Raw genomic sequence first — 16,497 nt, 5'->3', positions numbered from 1 at the left:
AATTACTGCATCCCTACATAAGATATAATTAGTTTTGGCAGATGCAGAGTTTATGTCTCCCCAAATGATCCTTTGGTCTAAAATGCCAGTTTCTTTAAATGTGCTCCCCCAGCCCCATTTTGGAGGTTAGTATATGAGTAGTTTGTGTTAACCTTTAACTCCTTGAATCAAACTGCTCGACTCCTTTTCTTCTTTATTTCTTGAATGAGAGCTGTATGCACAGGGAAAATAGCCAAATAGTCTGCTGAATATTAATTCCTGGGCTTATATCTGACATTCACATCCTATCCCTGACTCCTTCCTAGTAACTACTCAATGAATGCAGAGATTCTCTAGTAGGTGGAGCAGAAGTTAAACAGTATTTTAGTTCTACAGGTCAAAGCAGAAACTCCTATTAATTTCCATTTGCCCAACCAAATAGGAGATATCTGTGTCCAATTATCCAATCAGTTATGTGGCTATGAATGGCTCTTCTGCCTCTAAGAGGGTTCTGAAAATGTAAGAGCAAGTAAGAGTGCTTCCACATGAGCACAGATCATTAATATAGTGACATACCCATAAACAAACTGTAGCTGGTGAGGGTCAGTATCTGAGCAAACTCTCATCCCAATGCAGAAAATAGAAGGAGGGTCAGAAGGTTTTGCTTCTATTCTCTCTCCAAAGATTTGATACTGAAACATGGTAAAAATAAACAGAAAATTCGTTAACTGTGAGACCTTATTTCACAGAACACAAGAGCAATATCCAGTCTGCATTCTAGACAGAATCCAAAGTGCAATTTTCTCATAGTTACAAGTGATACAGTTTCCATCATCTGGAAACTTGTTGGAAAAGACATGTATCACAGACTGAACAAATGTGTGTAAGTCATGGAGTAAAAGAATATATTATTTATATTTCAACAAGTGAGAGCTTTGAAATGTACCTATTTGAAACCCTTTCTTATCTATCAAGTATAGCAATCTGGCTTCTTCAAATAAGTAACTGCTTTAAAGTTAAAGCACAAAGCCCCTTAGGAAAGGACCATGATAAAGACCAAGAAAAAAGAAAAAATAAGGGAAAATGTAATGATCTAGGTTAGTGTTCTAAGCTCTGAAAGGAGTGGAGCTACAACTAGCGCAGTGTCAACTTGGCTACTGGAAAACATAGGAGAAAACAAACAAAACAAAACAACAACAACAAAAATGCCAGACAAATGGAGCAATCTTTTCAAAGAATATGAAAACATATATTTATAATTCAGGTAGTATAGATATCAACAATAATCAAAAAGTTCCAAATTTAATACACTATGGTCATGAATTAGCTTTTTGGGCATCACAGATTCTCAGAGTTAATTACATAAGTTGCTAATATTTTTGATAGCATCCATTTGTCCCTCAATAGCTCAAATGCAGAGCAAAGGACAAGAACAAAGTAAGATCATGTGTCTTAGTTTGCCAGGACTGCTGCAACAAATACCACACAAAGGGTTGGCTTAAGCAATAGGAGTTTATCTCAGGGTTTTGGAAGCTAGAAGTCATAACATCATGGTCTCAAGGAGCCATGCTTTCTCCCAGAGTCTGTGGCATTCCAGTGCTGGCTTGTCACAATTCTTGAAGTTCATTGGCTTCTATCTCTACCTCCAACACATGATAATCTGCATTATTTTCTGGCTTCTGCTTTCTTCTGGCTTCTACTTCCATGTCCAGTTTCTTTGCTTGTAAGGACTTCAGCCATATCGATTAAGGCCCACTCTGATTCAGTTGGGCCTCATCAAAAGAGGATCTTTAAAAATCCTACTCACAAAAGAGATCTCACCTTAACTAATAATAACACCTTAAGAGGTCCTATTTTCAGATGAGTTTATACCCACAGGACTGGGAGTTAGGACTTGAACTTGTCTTCTGTGGGGGTCATGATTCAATCTTCAACTGCTTGCATAGATTTGCTAAAGGATATTATGGACAATCTTTACATTTTTCCAAAAAAGGACCTTAATTGTATAAAATAATGCATGTATATCTGGGCACAGTTTTCTTCATTCTGGCCATGCACCTTGTGATTTTCCCTCTTTTAAGTTTCTATATTTAAAATTGCCTAATTTATTTTTTTATAAATTTGTTTTTTCTTTGTTCTTTTGTAAATGGTATTTTACCACATCTACTCTGAAACTTTCCTTTTTTCACTCAAAATACATGTCATGAATATCTTTACATACATCTTGGCTCATTCTTTGTAATAGTTGTAATAATTTCCATAGACTAAATTTCCTAGAATGTACTACTATTATCTTAATGATAGAATAGTTGTTTCTGAGTTTTTGAGATGTATATTACATAGCAGTAAATATTTTTTACATATACCCTCAGGTACTAGTGCTGAAATTCCCAAATGTCGAATTTCTTCATCAAAGAATATTTACAAAGAGAATTTCACATTTTATTAGATTTTATTAGATTAGTTTCCAAAAGGTTTGTAGTGACTTATACTTCCAAATGAAGTTGCTGTTTTCCTCCACCACCAACACTGACTATTATCATCATTTTAATTTTTATTAACTCTATGTGGGGTGGATTATGCTACATAAATGCCATTCGAACTTTCATTTGTTCATGATATATCAGTTGAACATTGTTTCATAAGAGTAGTGAGGCCACAGATTTTCCATGTATTGCATTCAGAGGGAATGTAAATTAGTTCTATTTATAATTCCCTTGATCTCGTTTATGAGCCTGCACTCAGTAGTGGAGGGTGAGAAAGAAATAATTTTCTTTATCTGTTGTTGTTTTGTTGTTTTGTATCATGTGTTTGTGTGTGTTTTCCAAATATGGTAAACTTAGACTAAAGTTCCTTTAGGTAAAGCTTTGTATTTTGTATATTTCAGTAAAAATGTGTGGTTTTTTGATACTTACGCCTACTCATAACACTTCTAAAGATGAAATGCTTCCTCTTGGCAGTGGGAAAGGAAATGGGGACTTTAGATTCATATGGGAAGCCTTGGATCACACTTTCCATGTGGCAGCTCCCCTTTGTGTGCCTGTCTCACTCTCTCTGCCACTATATGCAGCTGGAGTCCCAGCAGGCATAAGCCATGGTAGTATCTCAGTCTGTGCTCGGTCAGACTTAATGGCGCTCCCCATGAAGTGACTTTACCTGGGCTCCTGCAGAGAATCCAATGTAAGTAGAAATTACAATGCATTTGTTTAATAGTTACAAATATTATATCCAATCTTATGCTTATTGGCTATCTGCATTTCGTCTCTATGAGTTTCCTATTCATATCTTTGCCTGTTTCCTATTATTTTATTTTCTTATCAATCCTTTTAACTCTTTTTCTGTAATATGTTTTGAAAATAATTTTCCCCAGACTATCTTTCATCCATATTTACCTTTTAAATGTTTATATAGTCCATTTTCTCAAACTTTTCCATTGTGCCTGCTAGATTTCCTATTTTGTTTAGGGTCTTTCATTCCTGAGACGTAAAAACTCCCTCCCTAAAGGATTTTTCCCTCGTATTTTCTGCAGTATATTTAAATAGGTAATCAATTGCATTATCCCTGTAAATTGAATTAGGTAAGGGATTTTTAGTGATGTAGAGATCACATTAATATGGCATGACTATATATGATGACATACATATATCAGCTATAATTTGTCAACTTATATAGTCAAAAGTACAACACTTAGTATAAGTTTGCTCCACAGAGGAAAAGCAAATGCAAGATATCTTAAAACAGCTCTGCTTTATTCCTTAATTCCCTGAGGGGAGGTATATATAGCTGTTCTTAACATTCTCTATGCAGTCTTGTCAAGTTTGAAAAAGAATGAAATTCTTTCCAGGTTAACTTTTTATTTTCAATTGTAAATCACCATTGCAAAGGAATTTGTACTAACAATAAACATGCTTCCATTTAAGGAAATGTGTATAAACATTGGACTCTTCTCATCCTTAGGCTGAACTGAGCACACATTTTTGTTTTTTGGGGGGAAAAGCAGGCTCAATTCCAAGCATTCTTGAATAGGATATCTGTCCTCAGCTTTTTAGAGCCCAAGGAAGCCAGACTCCCCACAGTTCATCCCAGGAATGTTTTAAATAATAAAATTAGACCAAGGACCAAGGTCACAAATGTTTTTCTCCTCATTGTTGATGGGTGGTTTATACAAATCCATCACATTTCATTTTGTAATCAGGTGCCAACAACTGGTTGATTTGACTTTTCTTTAACATTCTTTGTATCATTGCAAGCATCCAAATGTCATAATATCTCATGGGCTTTTAAGGAATCCTGGTCCCAATGAATTGTACCCACTATATTCCATTTGAAGCACATATATTTTGAAGGTGGTTAATGGAAGCTGTTATGGATTTTATCTTGTCTCCTGCAAAGACATGTTCAGGTTCTAAAACCTGTTCATGTGAATGTAAACCCATTTGTAACTAGGATCTTAAAAGAGGTTATAAGTTAAGGTGAGGCCACACTGGGTCAGGGTGGGCCTTAATCCTTTATGCTTGGAATCCTTTTACATAGAGGAAATTTGAGCACAGATAAGGCAGAGATGGACACTTGATGGATGTAGAGATTGAGTTATGGATTGCTGGCAGCCACCATCAGAATGCTACAGGCTTCAGAGAAAGCATGGCCCTGCTGACACACTGATTTGGACTTCTAGTTTCCAAAAAACTGAGAGACGACAAATCCTGTTGTTTATGGCAATGTCTGTGGTACTTTGTTACAGCAGCCGTGGCAGACATTTTTGGTAATAAAAAGTAGGGTGCTGCTATAACAAATTCCTAAAACTGTGGAAGGGCTTTGGAATTGAGTGATGAGTAGAGGCTAGAACACTTTCAAGGCATTGATAGTAAAAGCCTAGATCACCTTGAAGAAACTGTTGGTAGAAATATGGACATTAAATGTGGCTTTGGGAAAGGCCTTAGATAGAAATAATTTGTGTGTTATTGGAAATTGGCAGAAAGGATGATCCTTGTTATAAATGGCAGAGAAATTGGCAGAGTTGTGTTCTGATGTCCGATAGAAGACAAAACTTATAAGCAATGAACTTGGATATTTAGCAGAGAAGATTTCTAAACAAAGTGTGGGAAGTGCAGCCTGGTTTCCTCTTGCTGCTTGCAGTAAAATGTGAGAGGAAAGAACTGAATTGAGGATGACTGTTAAGCAAAATGGAACCAGAAATTGAAGATTTGGAAAATTCTGAACTTCTTCAGATACCATGTGGTGGGACTAGGGCCAGAAGCTACTCTAACAGGTCTCTCCCTGAATTCCTGGGATGTGAGTTCCTAGAGAACTGGATTCAGCACTAGTTATGGCTAAAGAACAATTTGATAAAGAGATTAGGCATATAACTCATAAATCCAATCAACGATCAAAGTCAGGAATAGAAATATAATTACCCAGCAAATATCTGTGAAAGATCTTCACATTTGATGTCTTGGACCCCCTTGAATTACACAGAAGACTGACAAGATTTTTGAGAATTCTGTATCAGCATAAAAACTGCCAGCTTGGACTGGAAGGGATGGAGCTGGGATAAAATAAAGGAAGAATGATCCCAAGGGCAGAACCATGGATGCAAAGGCCTAGGATGTGGGGACCTCATTGAGCCAAGAGAGAGAGGCCACCACCCCAGTGTTTGGAAAGGTCAGGCCCACCCTAGTATTTGGTGATGTTGGGGCGTCTACCCTGGTACTTGAGGAGAATGTGTTTACCACCCTGGAGCTCGGAGAAAGTAGGGATGCCACTCCCATAGGCCCTAAGATCTATGTAATTTTCCCTGCTGGGTTTAAGATTTGCTTAGGAACTGTGACCCTTTTAACCCTTCCAACTTCTTTAGTCCAGAATGAGGATGTCTATGTTATGCCTGTCCCATCATTGTATTTTAGAAGCAGGTGACTTGTCCAGAATTCACAGATACATAGACAAAGTAATTTTGCCCCAAATCGACAACACCCGTTACTGATTTGGATGAGGTTTTGAATTTAGAGCTGTTACTGAAATGCCTTAAGATTTTTGAGGTGGTGTGTAGACTGAATTGTGTACCCAGGATGGGACATGTTCTTGTTCTTGGTACATATTCTTTTGGATGTGGACTACTGTGAAGATCTCTTCTAGATATTACTTTGGTTAAGATGTAGCTCAACTGAATCAGTTTAGGCTTTAGTCCAGATTACTGGAGTCCTTCATAGGCAGACTAAAAATCAGACAGAACGGAGATAAGCCATTGGGAGCAGCCAGAAGCTGGAAGTCAATGGAACCCAGAGGAAAAGGAAAAGACACCACCATGTGCAATGTCATGTGACAGAAAAGGCAAGGGCCAAGGATTGCCAACAGCCAGCCCAGAACACCACAGTATTCTGGGAGAAAGCAACACCTTGCTGACATCATGACTTTGGACTTCTCCTAGCCTCAAAATTGTGAGCCAATAAATTCCCATTGTTTAAGCCAACCCATTTCATGGTAATTATTTCAGCAGCTAGGAAATAAAGCAGGTGGGGTGAATGTATTTTGAATGTGGGAAGATATCTTTTGGGATTCAGAGGTCCTATTATTATGGATTGAATCCTGTTCCCCACAAAGATATGTTCAGGTTCTAAACTCTGGCCCTGTAGGTGTGACCCCATTCATAAACAGGATCTTTAAAGAGGTTATTAGTCAAGGTGAGGCCACACTGGGTCAGGGTGGGCCTTAATCTTTTATGCCTGGAATCCTTTTACATAGAGGAATTTGAGCACAGGAGCAGGAAACAGACGGGGAAGAGGTGGCCACATCACGGAGGTAGAGATTGAGTTATGGATTACTGGCAAACCACCACCAGAATGCTACAGGCTTCAGAGAAAGCATGGCCCTGCCGACACACTGATTTGGACTCCTAGTTTTCAAAAAACTATGAGACAACAAATCCTGTTGTTTATGGTGACAAGTCTGTGGTACTTTGTTTACACCAGCCCTGGAAAATTAAAACAGGAGCCTATTCAAGCTGTCTCCTGTTTCACTAGTTTAGTCAGACATATTTGGAACTTTCTTTGTTGTTTTAAAGCAAGATAATCCATGGCCATCTCGAGTCTTCCTATTAAAACCTGAGATCGGTTTGTCTCTGTGGATTCCAGAAGCTTTTTGTGAAGAAGGGTATTAGATACCAAATCTGGCCATGATTTCTGATGCTTCTTGATGCAATCTTGAGATACAGCTCAGTGTCGCTAGGGTTGTTAGACACTATTATGATAGGAACAAATTTACCACTTTTTTCTCTACATTCGCTAGTTTTATTTTGTCTTGCTTTAATACTGCTTTCTTTGGAAGGCAGCAGAATATGGTGATTAATGGCCTGAGACTATGGAGCCAGACTGTTTGTAGTTACCTCTTGGCTTCACAGCTGATGAGCAACAACATCCTAGGGTGAATTACCTAACATCTTTATCTTCCATATTGTAGCTACTCTATCTCTTGTGCCTTTATTTCCTTATGTCTAGAATTGGAATAATAATGGTTTCTTAGGAGTTAAATGCTTTAATATTTGGGAATCACTTTGAAAAATGTCTAGTACATAGTAGAATATTCAGTTAGTGTGGCTATGATTACCAAAAGGGAATCTCATTAATCCAATTTTCTTTCTTTTCCACCAAATTTTGGGTACCATTCTATATATTATTGCATCAAACATATCTCCGACGACAGTGCTGCTACAAAGTATAGACATCTTTATTTTTCCCTTGTTGATCTCTAGTTCAGGCTCCAAATAATGCAATTCCAGAGGATCCCTCTTCCTTTCTTCACTTGAACAGCAAATATTGTAAATAAAAGAAATTCCATTTTCATACTCCAAAGTAACTAGGGCACATTGTATCAGATATCAGACTTACATCCTATGTATCTATGGATGCAATGACAGAGACAATAGACAATAACATTCTTGTGAAGTTTTGTCTATAACTGCTTTTAAAGCTTCAATTTTGTGGAAGATGTCATTATTTTTCTTTTCTCATGGGCAGCTTTGGAGTTGAATTTAAATTACTTAACGTCTTTAGATAAATAAAGATACTCATCTTTTGTGGCCTGATTTCTCTATTATAAAATTCAGTTCCACTGAGGGAATGTGATTAGCTTGATGCAGGCAAACACTAATAAATATGGAGCTTGCTAATACTCTGCTGGCTCCATTCACAAAACAGTTTAAATACAATTTAACTTTGAGGCTTTTTTGTTATTATAAAAGTTTAAATATTTTATTGTGGATGCATTTTACATCTAGAATATTGAGGCCTTTTAAGGAACAGTATTTTCTAAGAGCCATGTTTTTTAAAGTATACAGTTACTAAATTTAAAATTCTTAGCTCTATGCCATATGGTAATTAGAGGCTCAGATATTGTTCTTCCTTTTAACAGGAAATAATTCTTCATTTATTTACTGAAGCATCACAGGAGGTATACTGGCTGCCAAGGACTTAGGTCTCAATTGTTAAGGATGATAGAGGTAAGCCAACCTCCAGGAATCCAACTCTCTGGGTTTCTCTCTCCCTCTTTCTCTCTGTCTCTCTCCCTCTACCACCATTTTCTCCCTCCATCATTCCCTTCCCTCCTCTCTTTGGTTTCCTTTCTTTTCTTTTTCATTTCCTATTGGTTTCAAAACTATGGTGAATGAACCATGTACATACTATAATGCTTTGCAGATGAAACAGGTAGATTCCTCTTATTGTCTATCTTTATAAATCATATCAATAGCTCTGATTATTTTGCCTGGCAAAGTTGGAAAAACACATGCCTCAAATGTGGGTATACTCCTCCAGAACAAAGTAGAGCTTCAGCTAGAACAGATTGGTTATGGGTTGTTCCCTATGTGTCACAGAATTTCTAACTTTACAAACAGCAGGACTGTGATTACATAAAAGCTGGGAGCAAAGCATGATATCTTATTAATGAAGTAGACATCCTAGCAACCTCAAAAGGAAAAAAAATAATGCTAATATTTTGGTGAATCAATCATATATTTAAAATACAGGTAATTACCAAACACCTTTAAATATGTCTTCCCATTTTATTGATATGTTAGGGCTTAATCTATTAATTTGTTTTATTTTCTGTTAGTTCCTACTTTTTAAATTATTTCTCTGTGGGCTTTTTTCCCTCTGCTGTTTTTATACCCTGTCACCCTCTGGGTTGCAAAAGTATTTTTTAGAATTTTATTTTGATTTATCTATTGTATTTTTGAGTGTATCTCTGTATAGATATTTTAGGGTTTCTCTAAGCACTATATAATATATATCACAGTCTATTGGCATCAACATTTTAGCAATTTGAGTAATGTGCAAAAATCTTCGCTACCTTAAGAGGGTCTATGTTCCACCATTTATAATATAATTGTTTTAAATAGTTCCTCTACATACATTGAGAACCATATTTGATGATGTTATCATATTTGCCGCAACCATCAAACATAATTTAGAAAACTCAAGAGAATGAAAACCTATGGTATTTATACATATTTTTATTCTTTCTGATGTTCTTTCTACCTACCAGATGTTCCAAGATTCCTTCTTTCATCATTTCCTTTCTGTTTAGAGGACTTCCTTTAGCTAATCCCTTATGGTAGATAGGCTGTCTGGTGACAAAATTTACTATTTTATTTTATTGTTTATTAAATGAACTGTAATAGTTACCTATTGCCAATTAACAAATTACCACAAATTTAGTGGCTTAAAAATACATTTATTATCTTGAAGTTTCTGTCGATCAGGAATCTGGTTTGTACGGATCCTTGGCCCAGCATCTCACAAGGCTGCAGTTAAGGTGCCAACATGGCTGTGTGCTATTCTGGAGCTTGGGGTTTTCTTCCAAGCTCACATGGCTGTTGGCAGAATTCAGTCCTTTGAGGTTGTAGGACTGACATTTTCATTCTCCTGCTAGCTGTCAGCTGGGTGCTGTGTTCATTCCTTGGAATGTGAACCCATCACAGCATGGTAGCTTATTTCCTCAGGGCCAGCAAAAGAATTGCTTTCTAACCTCAGGAAAGACACAGGGCATCTTTTAAGGGCTTTCACACACTTAAGTCAGGCGCACTCAAGATTATCTCTGGTTTGTGTAACTCAAAATCAACTGATCTATGCTTTTAATTATGCCTTCACTATGAAGCACCATCTAATTTCATATAATCAGTACTTATTGAGAAAAAAAAAAACTAATCATTGAGTTAAAAAGAGCAAAATATTGAACAACTCAAGAAAAATATTGACTAACAAAAAACAAACAAGAAAACTGCTTCTCTTAGCCCAAGTCACTCCAAAAAGAAGAGTGTGAAACAAAGGTTAGCATGTAGGCAGTTAATTTTGAAAGTTGATACTAAGGAGAAGTAGGGACTGTGAAGTGTGAACAATGAATTTTTTAAATTGAATATACCACCATTCATTAATAACCTGATATGTGCCTCTTAATGTGCTGTTTCATGTCATATTACCCTGTTATTTATAAATAGTTGTAGGCCATAACTATACAGATTTGTTCCTTTAGTCATTGTGTTGGTTTTTTGTTTGTTTACTGGGTTTTTGATTTTTGTTTGTTTCATGTGTTTTCCTCTGCCATTAGAATTAGATGAGAGCAGATATATATTTCAGTATTCCCATTACCCAGGGCAGTCCCTGGCACACCAAGTGTGTGTTCAGCAAATATTGGTTGAAGCAATACATTGATGTCACTACATTATATTTTAATATTTATGACAACTTTACCGGTTAAGATAAACAAATATGGAAAATGAAGTTCTGCAATTTTAGTTAACTGGTTCAAAGTCTTCCTAATATGAATATCACATGCATAATATTTTGAAAAAAATAGAGAAAGACAAAAAAGGATTACTGGTAATATATTGCAATCAATATAACAATGGGTTGCTGGAATTAACACAGTTAATTTATTATAAATACAGTTTTTATTTTAGAGCAGTTTTAGATTGCCAGGAAAATTGAGGAGTTTATACAGAGAGTTCCCACATAATCTACACTCAGTTTCCCCCATTATTAACATCTTAAATTAGTATGGTACAGTTGTTTCAATTTGTGTACCAATATTGATGATACATTATTATTAACTAAAGTCCGTACTAATGCCCTTTCTCTGTTCCAGAATCCATACAGGATACCACTTTACATTTAGTCCTCATGTCTCCTTTGGCTCATCTTGGAAAATATAGCTTCTGCTTTACTTGTTTTTAATGACTTTGTCAATTTAAAGAAGAACTGGTCAGATATTTTGTATATAATCCTTCAAATTGGAATTTTCTGATATTTTTCTTTTTCCTCTTGTTTAGATTGCAGATATATGTTTTATGAGGAAGATCACTGAGGTAAAGTGCCATTTTAATAGCATCATATCAACAAGACTAATTACTGTTGATGTTCATATTGATTACTGTGCTAGTTTGAAGCTGGAAACAATGAAACCCGGGAAATAAGGGAGAGAGCAAGCATGTAGAGAAGTATCAGAACTGTTAATTCTCACCTCTGTAGGAATCAACTGCATTAACTGGTTATGTACAGTTATATTAAGAATGGTTTGGGGGTGTTAGTTTTTAAGATTTCCAAAGTTTCTTAGGTCAGCATCTTTTTCAGTATCACACTCATGGAATTTTTGTAGGTTAAACCACCAAAGTTTTGGGCCTCAAAGAGTGCAGGCCCCGGTAGTTGCTCACTTTCACACTAGTCCACCCTCAGCCTCCAGCAATATGATAAAATTACCATTTAAATATTCCTACCATTTATGGCTCCAGCCACCTCTGCTCCAAGTTAGCAGATCTCAGGGGTGACTCTCTGGATTTGTGCATCTCTTCAGATTTCAGGGTGGCAGTTGGCCATACAACCTCAATTCTCTGATGGGTCCAAAAAATTTGTTAATTTTCCATTTGTTCAGCTTTTTGTTTATTTTGTTTTTAGGTCATAAGCAACAACATCCAAGCTCTTTATATTTAACAGCTGAAACTCAAATTTAATTTTTCTAAATTTGATAGAAACAAAAATAATCACCATGCTCAAATCCACTGAGAATGATTTTCTTCAAATAAAATTGCTAATGAATTACATTCCTAATCACCAATTTTACAAATGTCTTTGTAGTAAATATGTTCAAAATATTATGCTAGATTTCATAGAGATAAAGATTGCAAAATTTCTGCCCTACATTTTTTGGAAATTTTAGAGTGCATGTTGGAAAATAATATTTATTAATAACTACAGTAGAATAAATTTTATTTGTGATATATGCATATTTTTTCCAGTTTTCCCAGAAATTGATAAGAATTATCACTGGGATAATTTGAAATGCTGTTAATGGTAGTGGTACATCTAACATTTGCTGGAAACCAATTAATGACACTAAATATTTGTAATTATTTTCCTTATCCCATAGAAACTTGAGTAGCTCAAGTTACAATTGGGCAAGCTAATTATCAAATAAATAAAAATAAGCAGACTGGACAAATAAGCAGTGTAAAAGTTAAGTTGAATTGAATTTTTCTACATTAACTGGATAAGAACCAACATTATTGAAGTATCACACACTCATTAATCCCCTGCTTCAGGGTTACATTTTACAAAACAACTGAAATTATATACTTTGTGCTTTTTAAAAATATTTTTAGATCCAGACTTGGTAACATTCAATGCTCAATTTTTTAAAAGTTTTAATTCGTATCTTGCATCAGCATGAATGACCTCCTGTTGCTTCTTGCACTTAACCAATTCATATATTATCCTTGGATTCTAAAATCAAAGAAAGTTTCTCCAGGATTTATAAGCTCACGACCTGCTATTGTTCTTTTCAACCTACTTTGACCTTCTTGGCTCATCATTCATTTAATAAAATGAATTCTCTTTTATGGTGGTGCTAAGTCTCTGTGTTTAGAAAACCAGTGACCTTTTCTCTCATAATAACACTGTTTTTACAAGTCTGGCTCTCTTAAAACTAAAATTGGTTGAGACTTTCCTGCATCTTTCTAAACTATGGTAGGGAGAGTCATATCAACAACCATTGCCATCTCCAGCTTGAAACTTTGCCAAGTTGTATAAAAGTTCAAGATATACTTGCATTTAGTTTTGTCAGTTGCAATAAATAAAATATCATTTACTGCTCTGTCAAAGAGCACCATCCATAAATGAATACTTCATATCTCAGGAGTGTTCAGTGTGTATTTCAAAAACCATTGACACTTTCCAGGTGTGTTCGGGCTTGTTATACAGAGTTTCCGTATGGATAATTGTTTTATAGCACTGTTTATGAGTATGTATGTTTGCTTATTTACCTTGTTCTTCACATCTGATGACAACATTCCTGATGTTCCTAATGTTTTTATGTCCTATGCCAGAGTTTTTTTGCTTTAAATAATAAAAGTGATGGTATTCTACAATGTTCTTTGAATCTCCCCCTGGAAATATTTCAAGAGGCCCTAGTTGCATAAAAAGAAAGTAATTTTGAAATATGTTCCTATCAATCATAGATACTATGGTTTAAAACCCCCTTGCCCATTTTGATTGATGTCTGTATTAGGCTGTCCTGATAACTCCACAATGAACTGGGAGCAGCCTTCCAAATGTTTATGAAAATAAAGAAGAAAGATAAATGCAATATGTTATACTTTAACATAATATAGTATGGTTTGCTTCTTGAAATTATTAGTAGTTTTATTCAAACCTAAAGAGAGACTCAATGCCATAGACATACTAAAAGACACTAAACTGACTCCTGAAATGCATTATATAACATTTTTGCTAGTATAATTAATTCCCTAACTTTTTAATTTTTTTTCAAATTCCCTAAGTTATCACATTTGTAGGAAAATGAATGTGTCCAAGTTATAATTATTTCTCAATAGGGGCTAAACTAGGATTAACAATTTCATGTCTTTTTTTGTACTATATCACAAATTTTCTCAAATAAGTGTTAGTGATTAAAATAATGAGTCAAGTTTGTAGATCTAAGCATAAAGGAGTGGCACAAACTAAGAATAGGCTTGAAATCTAAGAATGCAGTATTTTGGAATGTTATTGATTATGGGTTTCAGAGCAAGAACACTTTATACATCATTTATTATTAGCAGCAGTAATGTTATTAACTTTGTGTCAAGTAAATGGAAAATTTCATCTGACTGAAAGGTTGTTGACATGAACGTACATTACAATTGCACTATATTCTATCACTATTTACAATGAAGATAACCTTTGGATGTGAGAATTAAGGCAAACCTTAAAGTAGAAGAATGTGCTGACAATAGTACTACAAGTTAGAATTTATATTCCGTATCGACTTCATGTAGCTATTGATTATTTGAAAGATATTCTTTCTAACACAGTCCTGAGATCTAGCTTTTTCTTCCCATTGCTTTCATACTAGTTTACAGGAGTCAAAAGACCTTCCTGGAAAATCAATGAGAGTAAACCTAAGTACTTTAACTTTATTTATTTATTTATTTTTTTTTTAGAGATTGTTCACATACCATACAACTATCCAAAGATCCAAACTATACAATCAATTGCCCACGGTACCATCATACAACTGTGCATCCATCAACACAATTAATTTTTTTTCCAATTTTTATAACATTTTCATTGCTCCAGAAAAGAAATAAAGACAAATAAAGGAATCTCAGACCCTCCCATATCCCTAACCATGCCCCCTCCATTATTGATTCATAATTTTGGTATAGTACATTTGTTATTGTTGAGGAAAGAATGTTAAAATACTACTAACTGTAGTATATAGTTTGCAATATGTATATATTTTTTCCCTATATGCCTCTCTATTATTAGCTTCTAGTTACAGTGTCATACTGTAGCTTATGAGAGAGATTTCTATTATTTGTATAGTTAATCATGGGCATTGTCCACCACAAGATTCACTGTTTTATACATTCCCATCTTTTAACTTCCAACTTTCCTTCTGGTGACATGCATGACTTTGAGCTTACCCTCTCCACCAGGTTCTCACACCTTCCAGCACTGTTAGTTATTCTCAATACATGCTACCATCACCCCTGTCCACTTCCAAACATTTAAGTTCACCCTAGTTGAACATTCTGCTTATAATAAGCAACCACTCCCCATTCTTTAGCCTCATTCTATATCCTGGTAACTTATATTTCATGTCTATGAGTTTACGTATTATGATTAGTTCATATCAGTGAGACCCTGCAATATTTGCCTTTATGTGTCTGTCTTATTTCACTCAAAATAGTGCCTTCAAGTTTTCTTCATCAACCCATTTCTTGTAAGATGGTTTTGTTCACACACCATACATTCCATCCCAGGTAAACAATCGTTGGTTCCCTGTATAGTCACATATTTATGTATTCTGCCCCATCACCACTCTCTATATAAGGACATGTCCATTTCTTCCACAAAGACAGAGGAAGAGTCAAAGAAGGCAGAGAGGCAAAAGAAAAAGAAAAGAGAAAGAGAGAAAAAACAAACAAACAAACAAAAAGGAAACCAAACAGAACTTGATAGCTAGAAAGCAACAAAAAGAAAGATAGAATTAACATAAGTAGAATTGAGTCAGACAACATCACCAATGTCAGGAGTCCCATACCCTTCCCCTATTCCCACCCCCCACATAAGTATTTAGCTTTGGAATATTGCCTTTGCTATATTAAAGGAAGTATATACAATGTTTCTGTTAATTATAGCCTCTAGTTTGCGTTGATTGTATTTTCCCCCCAATCCCACCCTATTTTTAACACCTTGCAATGTTGACATTCATTTGTTCTACCTCATGGAAAAACATGTTTGTACATTTTATTACAATCATTGAGCACCCTAGGTTTCTCTGGGTTACACAGTCCCAGTCTTTATTGTTTGTCTTTTGTTCTGGTGTCCCACATGGGCCCAGCCTTCCTCTTTCAACCATATTTACAGTCACCTTTATTCAGTGTACTTACATTGCTGTGCTACTATCTCCCAAAACTGTGTTCCAAACCTCTTAACTCCTGTCATTTCCTTTCTTTCTGTAGTGCTTCCTTTAGTGTTTCCTATACAGCAGGTATCTTGTTCACAAACTCTGTCATTGTCTGTTTGTCAGAGAATATTTTAAGCTCTTCCTCATATTTGAAGGATAGTTTTGCTGAATATAGGATTCTTGGTTGGTGGTTTTTCTCTTTCAGTATCTTAAATATATCACCCCACTTCCTTCTTGCCTCCATGGTTTCTGTTGAGAAATACACACATGGTCTTATCAAGCTTCCTTTGTATGTGACGGATTGCTTTTCTCTTGCTGCTTTCAGGATTCTCTCTTTATCTTTGACGTTTGATAATCTGATTATTAAGTGTCTTGGCATAGGCCTATTCAGATCTGTTCTGTTTGGAGTATGCTGCACTTCTTGGATCCGTAATTTTACATCTTTCACAAGACATGGGAAATTTTCATTGGTTATTTCCTCTATTATTGCTTCTGCCTCTTTTCCCTTCTCCTTCTGGGACACTAATGACATGTATGTTCTTGCTTTTAGTTTTGTCCTTAAGTTCC

At 35.5% G+C, this 16,497-nt stretch overlaps 1 long non-coding RNA gene across 3 annotated transcripts in view; it reads left to right on the top strand.

Annotated features, from left to right (window-relative positions):
* Positions 1-16,497, top strand: part of LOC119539289 — a 134,026-nt gene that overhangs the window by 22,192 nt on the left and 95,337 nt on the right. For all 3 annotated transcript variants that reach the window (XR_005217829.1, XR_005217827.1, XR_005217828.1), the window contains exons 2-3: positions 8,383-8,470; positions 11,297-11,332. This is a non-coding gene — a long non-coding RNA (uncharacterized LOC119539289). The remainder of the gene's footprint in view (positions 1-8,382; positions 8,471-11,296; positions 11,333-16,497) is intronic.

Source organism: Choloepus didactylus, chromosome 7 (assembly GCF_015220235.1).
Source record: "Choloepus didactylus isolate mChoDid1 chromosome 7, mChoDid1.pri, whole genome shotgun sequence".
Classification (NCBI taxonomy): Eukaryota; Metazoa; Chordata; class Mammalia; order Pilosa; family Megalonychidae; genus Choloepus; species Choloepus didactylus.
The sequence above is the reverse complement of the archived record's forward strand: the minus strand, read 5'-3'. Positions and strand labels throughout refer to the sequence as shown.